The sequence below is a fragment of the Gobio gobio genome, assembly GCF_949357685.1.
Source record: "Gobio gobio genome assembly, chromosome: 13".
Lineage (NCBI taxonomy): Eukaryota > Metazoa > Chordata > Actinopteri > Cypriniformes > Gobionidae > Gobio > Gobio gobio.
The window spans coordinates 36216844-36234226 of NC_137106.1; the positions used below are offsets into that span (position 1 = coordinate 36216844).

The 17383-nt window shown below is 38.3% G+C and overlaps 1 protein-coding gene across 3 annotated transcripts in view; it reads right to left on the minus strand.

Moving 5' to 3' along the window:
• Nucleotides 1-17383, minus strand: part of kif26ba (kinesin family member 26Ba) — a 140377-nt gene that overhangs the window by 48148 nt on the left and 74846 nt on the right. The window lies entirely within an intron of this gene.

Consider the following 17383-nt stretch of genomic DNA (forward strand, 5'->3'; position numbering starts at 1 on the left):
CAAGCAATAGCACAAATAAATATAATAGGGCAGAGATACAAAGGAAATAAACAGTGCATTACAGGTTCTTCAGGTAGGTCTAACAGTAGTTTTCAGGTACATAAATTGAAATCAAATGTAAAATAACACTGCATAGTCTTCACTGATAAAAGTAAATAATCCTTATTAAAGTTACAAAATATATTCAGTCAAGAGCAGAGTGATTTTTTCTTTGTCTTTTGTTGTTTGATTAACATTAAAAACATATACAGACATATACAGCCTATCATAAAGTTATTTAATTGTTTTAATATAAAAAGCTAATTACAAACAACACTGTAAAAAAAAAATCAGGTCTCCAATTGAAAATTTTTTAGTGAGAGATCACATCTAAATTTTTCAGTTGGCCAAATTGAATTTCTGTGAATTGATGCAATTTAATTAAATTAAAATTCAAGAAATTCAATTTGGCCAACTGAAAATTTTAGATGTGATCGCTCACTGATTTTTTTTTTACAGTGAATAGGACAAATTAAATAAACTAAGTTTTTTAGGTACAGTAGGTTTATTTAACATGTATGCATTTATTTAACATCTTTTGTTGTTTGACTAACACAGACAGGTATTTTAGGCTGCTGTCACTTTAAGACCGTATGCTAGGATCTAATATAATGACCTTATCCGGTTTTCACCAAGCTGTTTACATTCACTTAAACCCCTTTTCACGTAAGATACTCCATGTGATGGGCATGTCTGGATGACAACTATGTCTGTATTTGACCATTCAGATGTAAAGAGAACTGAATCTGAATTCTTACCGCACATAACATGATCAACTCTTTTTGAAGATCCTCATTAAATGTACACACATGCACGCTTCTTTGACATCTTCGCGTCTGACTTGATCTCATCCATGCTTTATCCCGACTTCACTGCAAGTTAATCGATAACGAATTTTGATTGGATTGTAATTTTGTTCTCCAAAATATACTATGACGAGATTGGCTAGCCTGATAAGGCTATTATTTTTGCGTGACAGAATACTGTTACTCGCTTTTATATGATCACCTAGCAAAGACAATTCAGGAAAGACAAAATACAGGGCAAAAATTTATTTTTTCATAATAAGTCAGGACACTAAAAATAGAGCTGAAATACAAGACTGTCCAGGGAAAAACGGGATGTCTGGTCACCGTACCCATAGTCATTCATTGTGACATCACAATGTAACAGGTGCCCTGTCCACGACTGGTGACAAAATCTGCCCTGTTATCCTCATATTTTACACACCGGCATGAAATATTGACCACATTTTTTGTGAATTTGTCCGTTTAAGCGCAAGAAGACGTGAAAGAGAACTCAGTATAGTATTTGCACGCTGTCTGAGATGTAAACAAAAATTATTAAAAGTCTTATAAGATAAAGTATAATATAAAATATAAAATATAAGAAATTTAAATGATTAACTTTAATAAAATATATACAATTTATAAGGAATTGTTAAATATAATATCAAAAATAAGAAAAACATATTTGAATAAGAAAAAAGATTGTATAATTTATAATGCATTGTAAAATCTAATTTTAAGTATCATAAACAGACACATTATTTTACTGAAATGAGCTGAATTTGTGAGCCTAATCAGAGGAGGTGCACAGACTTGCCTATGTACAGGTAATAATAACAAATTCCTGTTTTACTCTGAAATATATCACATGAAAGCTCCTGTTGAGCTAAAAAAGGCTACTAGGAAATCTGAATGGTTTTTGGACTGCAAAAAAACAAGACATAAAATGCATAACCAAGTGGTGCTGAGGTGAGCTAAGCCTCCTGAAGGCCAGATATGTTACTGTTAACTGCAGACTGAAGAACACACCAGTACTGAACGTGCTGTTACTATGGTGATGCTAGTTACCAGCTGAAAAAGGGACTGACTGATGGTCACATTGTGTGACTCAGACGTTAAAGGACAAATGTAGGAATGAGACAACATGGTGCTGATACCCAATCCTTACATTTCTGAACAGGACCATACAGACAATTCTGTCTGCATTCTGTATCAATATTATGCCCTTAAAGTGCGTTTTAACTTCTATAAAGCAACATATTTCAGAGTGATAATTACTGTTAAATATTGACAATTTAACTGCATTTAGGCTGCATTCCCTAAAAGTAACCTAAAACGATGCCTAAATAGCCATTTGGCTATTGGTTATGATAGCAAACACAGCAACTGCTAGAAAAAAAGCTTTTTTTTCTCTTTAGAATATTCATGCACTATAGAATAGAAACATGCACTGAGGAACATGCACAATAAGACCAGGAGCATACATTTCAAATGTAAATTTGTCAATTTTGACTTTATGTTGACTCAACATGCATTAAATATTACATAAAACAACTTATCAGGCCACTGAATATTTATGTTGAGAATATTATACTATTCTAGGTCTGGAGTGTAGCAGACCATTAGACTCAGTTAAGACCAAAGGGTCTGCATCTCCATTATAGTACCAAAGATTCTCCGCTTCACAGGCTCCAGGGTGCCCTCCAAAATTAATAATGTCAGCCAAGGCAGGAAACATGGGACAGGGAGGCAAGGGGTTGCACGCAAGTTCTCAATGTTTTCATATGCACAAAGCCATCACAAAGGCTGTCCTATGATGCCATATTTATATATATATATATATATATATATATATATATATATATATATATATATATATATATATATATATATATATATATATATGTATATATATATATATATATATATATATATATGTATATATATATATATATATATATATATATATATGTATATATATATATATATATATATATATATATATATATATATATATATATATATGTATATATATATATATATATATATATATATATATATATATAAAATTGTATTTAAAATGTAATATAAAATATAATTTATTCAAAGACCTTTATCACAGCGGAATGTATTACCGGAAGTGCTCAACATGCATTAAATATTACATAATAGATTCTTCTGTTATGTATATTTTCAATGTGCTGTAATCACCTAGTTGACTAAACGCCTCTTAGAATGATCATCCACTGGACATTTCAAAATCCAGACATTTTCAGAGAGAGGAGAAGAGATATTCTGATGATTACTGTGTACAGGATTTTTAAAACTCAACGGAAGTTTGTTTTAATCCAACATAAGCTGATCTGAGAAAGCCATGGCTCATAAACATACGTGATTATTTCAACACACAGTGTCAGTGGACATCTAAATAGTGACCGCAATGCTGCAGTGTGTGTGAGACCTGATGAATAAGATCAGAATAAACCCATTTATATATTTGTATAAAATATTTTAGTCATTATTCTGTCATTTGTCATTGACAATCGTTTCACTGTAGCCTATATAATTCACACATTTATGCCAAAATTCTTAAATATTATTTAAAGCAGTCGCTTTAAGGTAGTTGCCGCGCATTCATTCATCAATATACTGCTCTTACGAAAATTAACCATGGGAACCACAAATCTAAAGTAAAACGTAATACAAATGGTAATCAATCTGCAAAATATATATAATAAAACCATGGTTAATTTTCGTAAGGGTGTTTATAAGTCAAGTTCATTTAAAAAAGTTAATTCAACAGGTATGAAATATGATCAGTAAGAGAAAAACAAGAGAAGTTAATGAGAAGACGAGCACAGACTGTGCAGGTTAGTTGGGGAATAAATATATTTATTATTCAGAATGCACATTTGGATTGATCAGTCTATGTAGAACAGCTTTGGAACAAAGCCATAATGTGTGGGTAGAGAGGTTTTTTTTGCTGCCGTTTCCCTTTATTCCAAGCTACAGTAGCCACTGGCAGTGTAATGGAATTGTGGGAATTGTAGGCATACGTGCCCTCTATTTACATTAATTAGATCAGCAAACGGACCTGCAGGCTCTTATCTTCATTCCAGGCCTCCACTGATCTCTAGAGGTCAATTTCATGCCTCTGAGTGATAATGCTGATAGTAATTACCATGATTATCATCAGAATTATTGCAGCTCTCATCAATGGCTGACTCCAAGCCTTTTATATTATTAACCTCTATGCTTAAGCATGTCATTTGGTCGTAGCTTGTTAGATACTAGCTCACCACGATCAAAGGGTCCTAAAGGTCCTGACGTGCGTACGGCTGGCCTGGTGAGTCAAATTGTATCAATTAATCATGGGACCGTGCTCTAATTGCCCTCTATAGCTGAATCAATGCTAATATATATCTGTAAATATAAGACCTAATCATTCAATTTAGTAGTAGATGTAGGAGAACGTAAACAAATATTCCAGTTTGGGGCCAAATGTGCTGTAAAAGATAAAAATCTTCCAAATGAAAAACCCATCGTTGGCCTATATGGCGCAGTAAGAGTTCATAATCATCTCTGGCTTCAGCCTGCATTTATAATTTATGTAGGGGATATTACAAGGCCTGATGTCCACTTGTCACTTCTTTGTGACACCCCTTTAAGTGATCGCTCATATGCTCTCAGAGCTAAATGGATGGGATCAGGACTTAATTGGCCTGAATTTTAAGTGGCCCCTCATCCCTGTCAAACAAGATGAATGGGAAAGAGAAAGAGAGACACATGAACAGAATGAGACATTTCAAAGGAAAAGGGGTAAAGTTCATTGCTTAGAGTTCAGGGTTGTCGTCTTAATATAAATCATAATTCTAGTTTTGAAAAAAAACTAAAATTTTATTGTCTCGTAAACTCAGGGCTGTAATTCTATTCATGCTTGTATTCACTTGCATGTAACATTCATAATCAGGTTCATTAGAAAATGTATTACAAGCAGCAAACACACACAAAAAATATGATTATTAGGGTTTTCTAGTGTTCTTAAGGTGTTGCTGAGGTAGTTGGTAGGTGGTCACATACCCTAAGTCAAAGAAAGCTTATAGTCAATGAGGGAACAATCGTAAGTCTAATCACCTCCCTTCAAAAAATCACAAAAAAATGAATAAAATACATCTGAAATGTGGCTCTGGATGGAAATAATGAGGATGGGCTAATTTAGAGCGAAGGTGTCAGTCAGACATTAATGTACATATCTATATATACACACACACACGCCAAGCACTGCTGTGCTGAAATACCTTCAGAGACAGGCGTCCCCTAAGGCGAATATTTATGGAATAAATCTGGCTAGGCTCTTTAGAGGGGCACTAATGAAACCTCTCACTCTCCTCACACCCCGCTGCCCCGGCTGTTCGGCAGCTCAATCGATCATTCAGCCGTGTGTGGGGGGGGGGGGGTAGAAGGTTGCAGAGGAGGGGGTTGGTCCTGCAATTGAGGGGTCAGTGCTGATGTGAGGGGATTCTGAGGCGACCCTGCTTGTTTTAAAGGCCATGGTGAAATCGAATGGTAAGAAGGTGGGGCGCTGAGAGGTGCAGTGGGGGGCGGCACTTTAGCTCCCCAGGGATGGAGGCACGGGAGAGTTAATGAACAAAACGACACACGCGGCACATACTGACAGTGGCCGCGGTTATGCATGGCTGCTCGCATTATATCATCTCTCGGGCACGTACCCCGCACCCCACCTTCATTTGTTCACACACAAACCATCTGTAGCACAGTGAAAGGATCAGAATACAGTGCAACAAATCTGTTTCTGATTAAGCCTCATCTTCGGGGGGGGGGGGGGGGGGGTGAGAATGAGAGTATTAAAAATGAACAGTAAAGAAAGGGTTCTGTTTTCCAGAAATAAATATATAAATCTAACGCAGTTCTAAAGGGACATTTAAGCAGGCATTTTATACAGGCAGGGAAATGTATGCATTTAAATAAATAAATAAATACATACATACTGTACATACAGTACATGCAAATATTGATATTAAAATATTTATGCAGCCATTTTTGGCAGGCAGAGCATTTTTATTTAATAATAAATAAATAAATAAATAAATCTTTGTAATCTGTTTCACAAATATAATTTAAATATCATTTAAAATATATATATATCATTTATATATATATATATATATATAATTTATATATGAAAATATCAACATGAACATACTTAAGTACTTTAGACAGCATACTTAAGCACGCATTTTAGACAGGCGGGGAAATGCAGGTATTTATTTAATTGATCAAATAAATAAATAATATATTTGTAATCTATTTCATTAAAGGGATAGTTCACCCAAAAATGAAAATTCTGTCATCATTTACTCACCCTCAAGTTGTTCCAAACCTGTATGAGTTTTGGGTGAACTATCCCTTTAATATAATTAAAATACAATTATTAAAAAAAATACTTTAATACTTATATATGCAAATACTAACATGGAAATATTTAAGCAGGCATTTGAGACAGGCAGGGGAATTTAGGCAATTATTTAGTTTAATAAATAAATAAATGTCTTTGTAATCAATTTAATAAAATATAATTAAAAGATTGTTATAAAAAATATAATTGTACATTAATTTATATATGCAAATACTGACATGAACATTTGCATATTTTACAAACAACATGATATTTATGATATTAATAATTACACTTGTTATGTAGTTATGTTTCTTCCCTTAATAATCTTGAAAATATGAGCTCAATCACAAAAAAATATATGGGGAGATGGATTGTCTTTTTTTTTTTAAACTAACCAACCAACCAGGTCACAAATAATCATACTGCAGCAGCAGAAACAGCAACGGTGGACTCTGGGGAGGGTGTTTATATGGGGGTACAGCAGGGATGTGAGGGTGGAGGGGAAGCAGATGGATGGAGAAAGGAGAACGAACTGTACTGGAACTGAGCCATTGCTGAGATGTCAATTTGCCTTCCTCATGACACAGACCCATTCCTGTGCCAACACACCTGGGACAGCACAACTGACTGGGCCAGGGCAGATCTAGAAATAGATCAAAATGATACGAGTAGAGCTTTAGAATGCTCCCAAGATCACCCTACAGCACAGGAACCTCCTTAAAGAGAGTGAAAAATTGGGATACTGCAAGCAAATCTAGGAGTATAGACTTCACATCCCCGTGGAATCCCACTTTAAACAATAAGAAGAATGATTACTAATACAGTGGCAGATAAAGGTCCGTATAGGAAAGCATGGAGACTGTTACACAGAACAGACACACCCAGAGCTCTAGATAAGAAACCATAACACTAAAAGGCTTTTTCCACTACAGAAACTTTAAAAGAACACTTTCAATTGGGCAACCCGCAGCACCATTTTAGGTCAGTGTGTCCTTACTTAAAGTGCAGCGGCCGAGACCAGGGATCAGGGGTCCCACCAGAACAAACGAGCGCGACAGGAACGTGACATGGGTGAGTGAAGCAGAGGAAAGGAGAGGAGGGCCTGTTGAAAAGTCAGGCATGGTTGCACAGGGGTGACGGCCTCCTGACTCTGGTGAGCAAGGCTGATGATAGAGTCTCTCATGCAGGCAGACCAGCTATTCATCGTGTGCCAACAGCAGACAGCAACTCGTAGATTGGAGCTGATGGAGCCAACACAGGGTTAGTAAATCCACTTATGAAAAATGTCCTATATTGACCTGATCGGAGCCATCTGAGAGACTCCACCATAAAATAGCTGCATGGTTATTTAAAGGTCCCATGGCATGGATTTTTTTATTTTATTTTATAATGTATTTTGAGGTGTACTTATTTTGTTAGTATGATTTTTACATCATAAAATTTCATAATTTAGAAATAAAAGGCATTTTTTCTATACTGATGTTTGCCCTGTGGCTGAATGCCCTGTTTCAAGGGGCGTGTCTGCTATGAGACTTCAGTGAAAACGCCCACTGTTGTGATTGGCTGACATTTTTGAATTTGAAATGAGCGGAGGGGGCATGGTTTAATGAGGTCTATGAGGCACAAGCCTGCCAGAGAGACAGATGTCAATTCTCATCAGTTCTCTCAGCACGTCTCAGTTCAGTGAACTGTTACTAGCATATTCTTCAGGTTATTAGTTTATTTCTACTTGGAGGGGCTGTCACTAATGTCAGAAAGTTAGTAACTTTAGTAGATGATAGATCAGCGCTGACTCGAGACGCGAACCGTTTAGAATGATTCAGTCCGATTTGGTGAACTGGTTCGACCGGTTCACTAAAAAGAACCGGTTCAAAAGAACGATTCGTTTACAAACCGAAGTTATATTACGAAGTTATATTGTAACTACTGAGTTGTGAGAGCGCTGTCAGCGCAAGTTTATTGTGTTTGTATCTGAGAGCTCTGAATAAACACGAGTCCCAGTCACGCCGAGCCCGTCTTCCTCCTTATTCTACCAACTTTGTAACACATGCAATGTACCCTTACAGCTGTCGAGATGAACGAGTTGCGAGTAAGTGTTGATTATAGCATTGTTTTTAGATATTTTCCTATCATATGAAAAGCGTCAGTGACGTGCATTGAGTACACACCGCAAACAAAGACACAACAGCGCAGTAATCGAATGTAATCCAGTTTACTCTCATGCCGTTCGACACCCGTCAGACCTCCGTTCATCTTCGGAGCACAAATGAAGATATTTTAGTTGAAATCCGATGGCTCAGAAAGGCCTCCATTGGCACAATGCACTTTACACTCTCAAGACCCATAAAAGGTACTAAAGACGTCGTTACAAAGTCCATCTCACTACAGTGGTTCTACAATAATTTTATGAATCGACGAGAATAGTTTTTGTGTGCAAAAAAAACCTAAATAACGACTTATATAGTGATGACCGATTTCAAAACACAGCATCATGAAGCTTCGAAGCGTTATGAATCAGTGAGTCGATTCAGCGGTTTGGATCGCCAAAGTCACGTGATTTCAGGAGTTTGGCGGTTTGACATGCGATCCAAACCGCAGAATCGACTCACTGATTCATAACACTTCGAAGCTTTATAATGCAGTGTTTTGAAATCGGTCATCACTATATAAGTCGTTATTTAGGGTTTTTTTTGTCACAAAAACTATTCTCGTCTCGATGAACGGAGGTCTTACGGGTGTCGAACGACATGAGGGTAAGTAATTAATGACAGAATTTTCATTTTTGGGTGAACTAACCCTTTAACGTCTAGAGCAATTTGAGCTACAGTAGCTCGTCTGTTTGATCGGACCACACAGGCCAGCCTTCACTCCCCACATGCATCATTGAGCCTTGGCCCTGACCTTGACCCTGTCACCGGTTCACCACTGTTCCTTCCTTGGAGCACTTTTGATAGATACTGACCACTGCAGACCAGGAACACCCCACAAGAGCTGCAGTTTTGGAGATGCTCTGACCCAGTCGTCTAGCCATCACAATTTGGCCCTAGTCAAACTCGCTCAAATCCTTACGCTCGCCCATTTTTCCTGCTTCTAACACATCAACTTTGAGAACAAAATGTTCACTTGCTGCCTAATATATCCCACCCACTAATAATCAATGTTATTGCACTGTTAGTTCACCTCACCTGTCATAATGTTAATGTTATGCCTGATCAGTGTATCGGTGCATTGTCACGAACACCAGTAAAGATCCTTCAATTGGCCACTGGAGGTCTCGTCTAAGTTTTAACTTTGGACTACATTTGCCGAGAGCCCACATACCTGTGTTTTGTTCGAAATCACCCCCATACCCTCATTGACTATTCCCTACATTACTCCACTAATATAGTTCACTTGAAGGAGCGAATGAAAACGAGTGAGTGAATTCGGACACTGAGTGCACTGGAAGGGCTGCCACTTTTGCATAGTTTGTGCTTGCTGTTTAATAATTATTTGAAACTTAGCAAACAAGCAGCTCCAGTAGTAATGAAAAGATTTATCTTGAACACTGTCATGGAAACTAGCATAAACCTTAATTAAACAATTTAATGATCAATTAAAAAGGAATTTATACCTACATATATTACACTGTAGCCACATTTGGACCAGCAGTTTGGAAAATGGATGAATGGATGATTCAGCTGCGGGTGGCATCTTCTGGTCAGACGCGGCAATTCATTCGGCATGTGACTGTGCATTATGGGTATTCTCTAGCCGTTGAGCGTATCGGTTGTCGATAACATGCACTACGGTTTGGGACACCACTACAAATGGCTGTCTCCTCAAATAGTGCCCTATTTAAAGGTATTGGGGGGGGGGGGGGGGGCGATTTCGGACATAGCCCTCGACTGATTGCATCCACACCTGTTGCACATTACCCAGACTATTTAAGCCCTGTGTTTTCTCTCTCTCGTTGCGAAGTCTTGTTTGCCGCAGCTACATTTCTGAGCGTTATTTCCCGTTACCTTGCCTGTGTATGACCTTGTCTGGATTACGGTTTTATTACAACTCTCTGCTGTTTGTTTACCTGGTTCTGGATTTCTGCTGTTTGCTGTTTGCTGCCTGCCCTGATCTAATGCCTGTTATGACCATGTTTACTGCTCTGACTGCTGTTTTTACTGTTGCTTCGACCTACGCCTGTTTGTACTTTCTAAATAAACCACATAAGGATCCCAACCAACCTGAGTCCTCATTACATTATGAATGTTCATTGTCTGGCATTTTTAAATAGACAGTAAAACCTTCGAATGGCTTTTAGAACATGGCGCATATATCAAAAGAAGAACAGAAATGTGTTTCTTGGTTTCTGGAAAGAAGGCGTGTAAATTACAGATGTGCGGCTGAGTTTGACAGCCCTGCCACATCTTTAACTGAACGCATCCGGATGGTCAGGTCATGACACCTGTCCCATAAAGCACAGCACTTTCTCAAGAAGGCATGTTACGACGTCTGTAAATTTTCAGGTGCAAGCACAGAGTGAGGAGAGGGGAAAAGCGCAAGGGGTGTGACACGGTCCTGTTTCAAACAAAGAGAAAAATGTGTGCCAGGTGTACACATACACACACTTCGGCAGGATAGTCTTTACCTGTCAAACAACAGGCCAAGACACATATATACACAAAAGAGGGCTGTCCTTCATGTAAACCCGCACCTTCTTCTGAAATTTACAGCCTTCTTTTTTTACTGCCGAAGGATGGCTGACATTGTCTGCTACATGAGGGCACGGCGCTATAAATCACACGGCACACTCTCTCCTGCTCTTTTCGCTGCTATGAAAGAGGAAAACGAACAGCAGTCACATGTTAAAAATGCAGAATCAATAGCAACACGGAGCGTGGGAGTTGCATTTAATTTGTTATAAATCATATAATCTGGGATCTAGTAGAGTGGTTTTCAACTGTTTTACCGTGTTGTAAACAAAAATATTACTAAAATTATAATGAATATTTTATTGAAAACTATATTATTTATATATTATTTACTTATGTATTATCATTAATAATTAAATAATCATATAATAATGCATTTCTTATAAATAATTACATTAAAATGATGAATGATTAATACAATTAATAAATTACATTTAAGTAAATACAATTAAGATATTACTCAATAATATTGAAATATTGCATTTTTTTCTCGGCATGTCATACAACCTGTTCAATTTTCAGCAAAATCCTTTTTTTAATTGTCCTCATATAGTAAGATTTGACATCAACAACAGATGTTATGGGAAAAGTTATGTTTGCTATTTTCCTATGTATGCATGATTAGAAGATTAGTTGCAGATTATTTGCATTCAATATTGTTTTGTCCTGATGCTGTCTCCAACACACCAGTTGAGAACCACTGATCTAGTACATCCACTCGGCCTGGTATCCTCCAGCATGGTTGATATGAGGCCAGTAAATCAGGTTGGAAGCCTCTTACCCTCGCTGTGATCTGAACATTAAAGAAATATTTACAGTGTTCGAGCAATACATCAACAGTAAGTTCCCTCATAGGGATTAAGAGCACACAAGCAGTATAACAATTCATTCTGCAGATGAGGCTAAACGTCATCAATCATAACTGTTTATCCTTCATGTAAAACAAAGTACCACATTTCAGAAACAGAGGCGCTGCCAAATGGTTTCTACTGTAAATGTTTTCTGCCCATTGCCACAGTTTGATAGACGGCTTTGAGAGATGTAAAACAGAATGATGGACAAACGAGGAGCGACTGAAACCGAACAGAAACTACTATTTTCAACAGAAAATACATGTAATGACATTTGACATTTGAACAACCGGCCAATCATCAACCATCATTAACAGATAACAGAGATTTAAATGGCCTCTCAACAGATTGGACAGGTTTTCTCACAGATCTGAGATTTGTGCTCCATCTACAAATGTAATTTAAAAGTCAGCTTATAACAGTATTCAAAAAACATTTTACTTCCATAATCCATAAAGATGTAGAGTAAGGTGGGGGAAGATGTCCCCCTTAAGAACAATGTGCATTTACTTTAAATTTGTAACATATTTACATATAAGTTTAGCATGTGCAATGTACATGATGATGATGCATCAGCCAATGTTTTATTAAGGCAAATAAATGGAAACTATCAAAACAATGTTCAACCCACATCCAAAGAGCATATCACATATGGTAAGTACGGAAGCTAAAACGTGTGTGTGTGATGCACAAGAACCAATCAACCAATACATGAGTGTTCACCATCTAATGTGCTCTCTGTATATGTGTTACAGTGTTTACTTTATATGTGAATAAAAGCCTAAATTACATCTGTTCATTTTAGAAAGCGATTGTATCTCGTCACAAGACTTGGATTAGACCGATTGATTCATATGGATACATTTTACAACGCTTTTATGACCTTTTTGTAACAATTTTGGTTACAAAAATAGAAACCTCTCCGGTTTCATTTAAAAAAATCTTAATTTGTGTTTCGAAGACTAATTAAACTGGAATGAGTAAAGATAATATATTTAAAACAGTTTGTTGAACATTTCAATATTAAAAAAAAATGAGTGAAAATGAATGCTTACACTTTTTCCTTTCTATTCACCATCTATTAGATAATTCTACAATATGCTAATATTCTGTCATCATTCACACACCCTCATCTGAGAACCAGAAAGAAAATACAAAGTTCTGTCTTGAAACTCTAGATGGCGCAGGCTTATAGGTCTTTAACTCTTGTAACCACATCATTCACTGTATGGCACTACTGTTCCTACTGTATCAGTAGCCAATGAGCACGCTGCTCAACCTTCAAATACTTGGTTAGCATTTGCCTTAGCTTTTGCCTTAGTTCGGGTGACATGCGAATATTGCTGAAACGGGTGAAAAACATCCTAACTGTGTCGGATACGGGTGCGGGTCGGGTCGGACAAGGGAGAAACACGGGTCTAAACACGGGTTTAAAACGTAAAAATATATGCATGTTGTAGATGTGTTCCTAAAAAATATATGCATATTTTTAGGAACACATCTACAAAAATATGCCTTGCCTGTATTTCAAGTTGATAAAATAATTTCAATTTGTTTATTTGATCGCGTGCCCTCCCAGGAGAATGACAATCGCGCCCGCGCGATCTGCCTGCACTGCAGTCGTCGAGATGGATCCTGAGGAGTTGAAGAAAAGATCATATTGGATAGCCGCAAATGTGGAACTTCATCGCTGAGGAAGCACGCAGATAACTGTGTTAACAAACCAAGCACAAGCTGTTCTATCGAACAATATTTTTCAAAGGGGACAGAACTGAAGATGCCTCATAGAGATGATAAGGACACATAACCATGTTCTTCATGATGTAGCCTTTTGACAGCTTTGGCTGAAGTTGTCCTTGTGTTAATGGTTGTGTAATAACTTCTATATGCTGGCATAAACAAGTGTGTCTATAATGTGATATGCTAAACTGATTTTATTTCGGGTGCCGGTTCTATTTTAAGTGGGTCGGATCGGGTGTGGATTTTAATTAGTGCTGCTGTCGGAAAACGGATCGGATGCGGTTTTAAGCACTGCGGGTACGGGCGGGTGCGAATTTACAAAATCGGACCCGTGCAGAAACCCTTCACCTTCCCCAGCTCCACCTGTATAGATCTGCCACAGGTAATTCATGTACGCTATATTGTACAGCAGCATGTCTTACTTGCTCACAGCAGCGTGTTGTGTGTGTATTGGCAGTAGAAAGTCCCGTACTTGATCTAACCAACGGCAGCAGCAGACCGAACATGTTAACATTGTTATATCCATTACTATGCCAAACACTCTGAGTTTCATTCATTATTCATTATTTACTGAATTTCCTTTTGGCGTGAGCTACTCCTTTAATTGAAAGGTCGGATTTTATAAACAAGTGGCCTGTTTTCTGGCATCTAAGCAATGGGCACAAAGAGGAAGATGGGGGAGAAGGAGATACAATCATGGTGCACCACCACTGTAGCCTTCTGATACAAAAAATACTAAAACTCTGGCTGCTGTAGAAGGCCTGATTTATTAGAGGCTCTCACGAAAACGAGAGGTTTTGAGGTTTCACATAAGCCATTCGTCTCCCACTATCTTGCAGCGCTCTCCTCCTCGACTCCAGCTCTGATAAAACCCCATGATCTATGTCCTCGCCCCCTCCCACGGCCCCACCGGGCGACAGAGACCAGAGCACGAATCGGGAAAGGGGATGTCTTTCCCATAGTATGACATAATGCTTGTTTCAAAAGACAATAGACACAATCATAACAGTGGCAAATGGACTTCCTCACTAGATCCAACTATTCTTTACAGGGAGACAGCTATGGGAAAAAGTCAATCGGTGATCAGACCATCTCATATGACACCATTAACGTGACAACACCTGCCATTGCCTGTGCATTTGTGCAAGTATGTTTGCATTTGTGAGAAATGTCCTGTTGACAACAGACAGCTGTGATGATGAGTGCGAGTGAAGGATCAAGCACGAGAGGACATGCAAACACTCTCGGTGTTAGACCCTGAGTCCCACTACACCTCTTCTATGACTGAGAAATGACAGACAGAGTGTTTACTGTGCAGATGGCCGGCAAGCTCATCAGATATTCAGATTTGAGAGCAAAATGCTAAAGAAGTGCAACTTGCTCAAGGGAAGCTGTCATTTCTTAAGATTGCTGTCTTATAGGAGGAAGAATTCATTAAAGCAGATCAAACATCTCATGACTAAGCGTCACAGTAGCTGAGCAACTTTATTTAGCATTCATACTACATGGAGCATTTTCATCAGAACAAATTCATTTAATTTGCCAAACTGCCAAAACTTACGTTTAAATATATGCATACTTCCTTATTATACAGTGTCAAAAACTGCTCATCAAATACCAACCCATGATCATTGGAAAAAACGTGCCAGTGCAAACATTTTGCAAAATGATATTATGTTGTTATTGTATATTTCATGACACTTTCAAAATGAAATGTCCAGTGAGTGTTGTTTGAAGTGTGTTCAGTTTTATCCGAAGCAGTTAAAAGTATATCTGGCAACATTTATTACAATGGTTGTTGTACAAATCGCTGCAGCTCGGAAGTGAAACTAAATGGTTAATGCTCTATCACCTTTAAAATGAACCTTACTCCTTCAGTAAACCGACCCTAAATCTAACCGATAGTGTTAACGAAATCAAACATGACCCATGCCATTTTAGCTTGATGCTACAAGTCTTTGAGCTCTTTTATCATTAATGAAATATTTAATTGGACACATAGACGATCGCTCCGCATCACAAGTGTAATGCTGTTACAGAGCAAGTTTACGTAAACAATAAGGTATGAGAGGCTGTGCTGTATGAATAAGTCACGGCTGAAGGGCGTTGTTAGGCACGACGCAAAGCAGAGTGCTGTACTGTATCGTGACTTATTCACTAGCCCCAAGTACAGTTACCACACAATACAAATATTAAAGCCAAAAAAATATCTATCAATGCAACATTCATGAAGTAAAATCACTGAAAGCCTTCCTTCCGCTGAAAAAAAAATAGTCCCTGACCGTGAAAAGCAACAGAAGTTACATTATTACACCATTAGATGGCGACTCTTTATGAGGGAGTCAGTCAGTAACAAAGACTTTTACACTATATTGCCAAAAGTATTGGGACACCAGTTCAAATAATTGAATTTGGGAGTTCAATCACTTCCAATGCCACAGGTGTATAAAATCAAGCACTAGGCATGCAGACGCTTCTACAAACATTTGTGAAAGAATGGGTCGCTCTCAGGAGCTCAGTGAATTCAAGCGTGGTATCGTGATAGGTTGCCACCTGTGCAATAAGAACATTTGTGGAATGTCCTCACTACTAAATATTCCACGGTCAACTGTTAGTGGTATCATAACAAAGTGGAAGCAAATGGGAACAAAAGCAACTCAGCCACGAAGTGCGCAGAAGTCGGCAACTTTCTACAGGGTCAATAGCTACAAACCTCCAAACTTCGTGTGGCCTTTAGATTAGCTCAAGAACAGTGCGTAGAGAGCTTCATGGAAAGGGTTTCCATGGCCGAGCAGCTGCATCCAAGCCTTACATCACCAAGTGCAATGCAAAGCGTCGGATGCAATGGTGTAAAGCACGCCGCCACTGGACTCTAGAGCAGTGGAGACGTGTTCTCTGGAGTGACCAATCACGCTTCTCTGTCTGGCAATCCAATGGACAAGTCTGGGTTTGGCAGTTGCCAGGAGAACGGTACTTGCCTGACTGCATTGTGCCATGTGTAAAGTTCGGTGGAGGGGAGATTATGGTGTGGGGTTGTTTTTCAGGGGTTGGGCTTGGCCCCTTAGTTGCAGTGAAATGAACTCTTAATGCTTCAGCATACCAAGACATTTTGGACAATTTCATGCTCCCAACTTTGTGGGAATAGTTTGGGGATGGCCCCTTCCTGTTCCAACATAACTGCGCACCAGTGCACAAAGCAAGGTCCATAAAAACATGGATGAGCGAGTTTGGTGTGAAGGAACTTGACTGGCCTGCACAGAGTCCTGACCTCAACCCGATAGAACACCTTTGGGATGAATTAGAGCCGCGACTGTGAGCCAGGCCTTCTCGTCCAACATCAGTGCCTGACCTCACAAATGCGCTTCTAGAAGAATGGTCATAAACACACTCCTAAACCTTGTGGAAAGCCTTCCCAGAAGAGTTGAAGCTGGTATAGCTGCAAAGGGTGGGCCAACTCCATATTAAACCCTATGGATTAAAAATAGGATGTCATCAAAGTTCATGTGCATGTAAAGGCAGGCGTCCCAAAACTTTTGGCAATATAGTGTATATTGAAAGGACTGAAACTTGTTTGAGCAAGACGTAACTGACAGCGCTGTTAGTGTCAGGCAAGGCTGTACCCAAATATATTATTAGTCCCGAGATTCTTTGCATTAGTGAATAAATACATAGATCTGCTGTAGTCATTTGAATTCCCCAGTGGTCTGGTGTCAGGCTTGGGAAAACCCCACTGTTAAAAGGACAAGATGTCGCAGCGGACATTCAAACAGATTTTTACTATGAACATAGGACTGACCTGAAGGAAAATGTTTTATCTAAATGCAGGTACACTCGCTCACTCGATCTCTCTCTCACGAT